Below are 5,531 nucleotides of genomic sequence, written 5' to 3'. Positions count from 1 at the left end.
GGAGGCTAGACGAGCCGCTAAAAAGGCAGTACGGGATGCGAGGGCAAAAGTTAACAAAGAAGTGTATGCCAGGTTGGACACGAGAGAAAGAGAGAAGGATATCTATAAACTGGCTCGCATAAGAGACCGAAAAACGAGAGATATTGGGAGAGTTAGGTGTGTGAAAGATATGGACGACAAGGTTCTGGTTCAGGATAACGAAATAAAGGCTAGATGGAGTTCTTACTTTGATACTTTATTCAATGGACATCAGGAACAAGGTTTTGGGGATGTAGAAGTAACACCAAGCATGGTTAATCGAGAATTTGTGCGTAGAATACAAAAAAGTGAAGTTAGAAAGGCGTTAAGGAAGATGGGGTCAAAGAAAGCAGAGGGACCGGATGGTATACCCATAGAAGTTTGGAGGTGCTTCGGGGAGAAAAGGATCAAATGAGTAACCATGCTCTTCAACAAGATTTGGAGAAGTAACAAGATGCCATCAGCTTGGAGGAGAAGCACTCTTGTCCCTTTGTACAAGAACAAAGGTGATGTTCAAGAGTGTTCCAATTATCGGGGAATTAAACTTATGAGTCATACGATGAAGTTATGGAGCGGATAATCGAGCAAAGGCTTAGGAGATGTGTAGACATCTCGGATAACCAATTTGGATTTATGCCCGGGAGATCGACTATGGATGCGATTTTTATCATGAGACAGTTGATGGAACACTATCGGGACAAGAAGAAGGACTTGCATATTGTTTTTATTGACTTGGAAAAGGCATATGATAGAGTACCAAGAGAAGTACTTTGGTGGGCTTTGGCGAGAAAAAGGTGTGTCTCGAAAATATATTGACCTCATAAAGGACATATATGAGGGGGCTAGTGCAAGTGTTCGCACTAAAGAGAACAGAAGAATTTCCCATTACCATCGGGGTGCATCAAGGTTCCGCACTTAGTCCTTTTCTCTTTGCTATAGTTATGGATGATTTGACAAGGGATATTCAGGACGACATCCCTTGGTGTATGATATTTGCTGATGATATTGTGTTGATTGATGAGACGAAAGAGAGGGTGGAGAGAAAGTTGGAATTGTGGAGGCAGACTTTAGAGACTCGTGGGTTTAGGCTGAGCAGGAGTAAGACTGAGTATTTGAGGTGTCAGTTCACTAAAGTGGCGGGGTTGAGATCCACAGAGGTGGGGAGTATTATTTTCGATGGGAATGTTGTTGAGGGGTCAGATTTTTTCAGATATCTAGGATCTATTATTCAAAAAGATGGGGAGTTAGACGGAGATGTGGTTCACAGAATTAAAGCGGGATGGTTGAAATGGAAGAGTGCTTCAGGGTTTTTATGCGATAAAGATATGCCCCAAAGATTAAAGGGAAAATTTTATCGCACGGCAATTAGGCCTGCCTTACTTTACAGTTCCGAGTGTTGGGCCGTGAAACATTGTCACATTCAAAAGATAAGTGTGGCGGAGATGCGTATGTTGAGATGGATATGCGAACATACAAGGAAAGATCGATTAAGGAATGAGGTGATTAGGGAAAAGGTAAAAGTGGCGCCAATAGAGGACAAGATGATGGAAAACCGACTAAGATGGTTTGGCCATGTGAGAAGGAGACCTATGGACGCACCAGTTAGGAGGCTGGAGACTTGGAAACAGAAAAGGTCCCTAGAGGTAGAGGAAGACCGAGACAGACATGGTTGAGAGTGATAGAGCAGGATATGAGATTTCTGGGGCTTGAGGAGAGTATGGTGACGGAGAGGGCACAATGGAGGGAAAAGATACATGTGGATTTTTAGTATTTGATGTTTTTTTGACATATTTAGTGTTTTTATTTAATTTATTTAAAAAAAATTAAATTATTTGTTCTTCTCTCCTTTATTACATTTTTTTACCAACCACTTTCTTATATATTTTACTTGGTTTACTTTTAAGGCATTTTGGATCCTTAATTCTATTTCGGTTTTCAAAATCGTTTTAATCTTTTCTCTCGATTTAAATTTTAAGTTTTTATAAAAGAAATCCGGAATTCGATTTTAAAACCTGTAAGTTTACCTTGACTTTCCATTACATTTTCGCTCTCTCTTTTGTTTTTCATTTTCCTTTTTCTATTCGCTTTTTGAGGTGTGCGTTCACCTATGGACGGTTTTAAAGGATGATTCATGTCAACCGACTCCAAATTATTTTGGGATTAAGGCTCTGATGTTGTTGTTGTTGTTATTGCCGTGTCCGTGTCATAAAAATTTTGAAGTGCCGTGTCGTGTGTCCGTGTCGTGTCCGTGTCCGTGCAACCTAGAGTGTAAGCCAGTAACATCCTAAAACAGAGCCATCATATTCAGAAGCAATTATTCAGATGGTTACTTCCAAGGGTTGTCCATGAAAAGTTCATGCATAAGCACTACTTCAATGCCTCAGAATCTAAAGCATTGAAGTGATTTGCATGTAAGTGGTCGGATGTATGTATGTAGTCGTACCCGATAAACCAAAACATCGTTTCCGGATGTCCCATAAAGAAAATCATGCCGAGATTTGCGTGAGTGCATGACCAGGCACCACTTGACAATGAAGAATGTAAAACATTGGCTCGGTCATTTCTCTTCATTAGACACAATATTAAGGGCTTGTTTGGGATGGATGTAATTATTACTATAGTAATAGAGCTTAAGTGAACAAGAAAATGGAAGAAAGTGCCTCTTTCCACCCTCCACAACCGCCAATACCCACCAGTCTCCTCATATTCTTTCTTGTTTTAAGCTGCATGTATTACTCTGAAAAAGATTACTATCTTCCCAAGTGAGCCACAAGTCTCTTACTCCACTGGCATGGAGATGTGACTGTGCGAGTCTGCGCTTGTTCACTTTACAAGGAATGTTTTCCTTCTGAAAAAGATATCACTAGTCACTATAGCTCAGTATATTCATTGTTTCTTCGTCCTTACTGTCCTACAGAGTGTTCTGTGAAATTAAGGGTCTTTTTTCTGTTGAGGTTTCTTTCTATAGGAGTACGAGAACTGCCCGGCTTATATGTTTAATCTGATAAATAGATGACACACTCCGTGCCATGCTGGGAGTAAAAAGGGAGATAATCCACATTGAAGGCCTAATTCCTGGACTGGCCAGTTCATAAATTTAGGAGATAACACAAACCTTCATACTCGATCAAGAGATTGGGTCATTATCTTTCAATTCATTTATCATCATTTTTTGCCTTTTCTAATGAACTATGCTCTTTTCCTGTTACAGAAAAGCTGAGTATTAAGTACATGAAAGCTGGTAATCTTTAATGCTGATGATCTTTGCTGCCAATGGTAGTTACAGGATACTCTGTCCTTCCCGGTCATTTGTTTACCTATTCCTTTTTAGGGAATTGTTTATTTATCGTTTTCTGTTTTTTTCCCTCATACGGAGGTAGGAGTCTCGCCTGATTTTGGTAGGTCGTTTTTGACACTGATAGAATCTATGCTAATATTATTGCAGGTCACTTTGCTCCACATTATACCTACAAGTCTACTGTACTTGAATTCTAGTCACTTTGCTCCACATTATATCCAATTTCTTTCCAGCAAGTCTCATTATGAGAGACGGGTCGGATCCCTCTCACAAAGAGGCAAGTGGAAGACCAAATGGTAATTCACTTGGTTTTTCACTTGCCCTCCCACTCGCCTCTTTGTGAGAGGGATCCAACCCGTCTTTTATTATAGACGGATATCCTCATCTATAATGAGAATTTGTGATTTCTTTTTAGTGCTCTCTGCATCACGTGTAAGGTGGACTATCATGGGTTTTGTTATATTTGTTTTTTTTTTTTTGTTGTGGTGTTGAAGTAACCACATGGGTAGTTTTTTTTTGATGGGTTTCAAACCCGGTCATTGGTATGAATACCATTTCTCTATTACTTTATCTGCTAAATTTGCTCACATTTATAGGTCATGGTTGTGGACAAGGCCCTCGGGAACTGCGTCCGAGGGATCCACACCTGACATAATCGACTCGAGGTTCTTTCGAATCGAATTAAGACCAATTAGAGTCGCCACCAAGTTTTTTGGGAACTTGGAACCGTTCAAGTCAACTTTACACCTTTCATCGAAAAGCATAAAGCCAATCGACTACGAGTGATTAAAGATAAAGACTTGTACCCTATATCACTCGATTTGAATGACTCTCGTAATCCAATGGTATTTAGACGGATCCACAAACCATAGATCTTGAGTAAGGGGTGAGGGTACGTGTTGGGAAGCCCATAAGGACACCCAACCCCGCCCGTCGATAACGGCCTCTACTAAGTCAAGTGTCGGATTTCAAACAAGGTCATAGCTACTGCGATGTATGTAATGCAAACGTTGTTTTAACCCTATCATGTGACAACAATTTCTATGTCGTTTTAGATGCAACTAAACTAACTTTGTCAAAGTTGTAATTTAGCATGTGGGTTGATTAATCTAAACAACATACAAACAAAGCAAACAAGGCTTAAGGGGGAATGGGGGAGCCGTTGGGATCTACCTATTACAAACCGGGCATTTCATGCCGACACAACGATAAATAAATTACAACTCGATCTAATTACAATTGCTACATACGACTCAAAACACGACACAAAACACACGGCCATTGGGCCTCGAAAACCGTGCACATGAGGGTGGCCCACGGCTCACATGACCCACGGTCCTTGGGTCATCCTCGTATTGCGTGCTCGCGCTTAATCTCATCGAATTAGACATAGGGCTACGCACCAAAGCATGCATTAGCATAAACCGGGCCATGTTGCTTTAGACAACACGCGGTTTACTACGCCTCTACAAGCATTGGGAACAACCGTCTAACCAAACAAGACTAAGGTTTTAGAAATCATTTGACTCGATAAAAGAAAGCAAACTTGAAAGATTACAACTCGATAAACCAACGATAAATTACAAACAATGAAACAACAAAGAACAAATGATAAACAAGGAAAAGGAAACAAAACGAGAAAGACGGGACACGACCCAAACCAACGGCCCAAACCAACGGCCAAGACCCGGTCAACCTAGTTCCTAAGTTAGATTCATTGGTTAGATCGAAAGATTGCGAAAAGGAATCGAAAACAAGTTAGAAAACGAGTTAAAAACGATGTTGATTGATTGTCGCGCAAGGGTGCATTCTACACGGCCTAAAGGGTCCAATTAGGTCAAATTCGCTAATTAATTTAACTCATCGAGTGTCAATAAGAAGGTGCTAATCACGCACTCTTATACTAGCGAGAAATTAGGTGAAAGAGATAGATGCATTCAATTATTTACGGAAATCGTCGATTGATTTTATAACTTACGTCGAAGCCACCTAAAGTGTCTAATTAGATTATTGAATTGATTTAAAGTCATCTAATTACGTCATAGGTTAACAATCAGAAGTTAAACCAACATGCAACGGGTCCTAAGGTCCATCGATTTGGCCGAAACAAGAAGAGGGTTAAAACGAAGATCGAAGTTAGATAATTGTTTTATTTATGCCCTACTTTGAACACGAGGATATGTAAATGAGACGGGGGTGTACGACCGACAGATGT

Source organism: Silene latifolia, chromosome 7, assembly GCF_048544455.1.
Source record: "Silene latifolia isolate original U9 population chromosome 7, ASM4854445v1, whole genome shotgun sequence".
Classification (NCBI taxonomy): Eukaryota; Viridiplantae; Streptophyta; class Magnoliopsida; order Caryophyllales; family Caryophyllaceae; genus Silene; species Silene latifolia.
Note: the sequence above shows the minus strand (reverse complement) of the source record.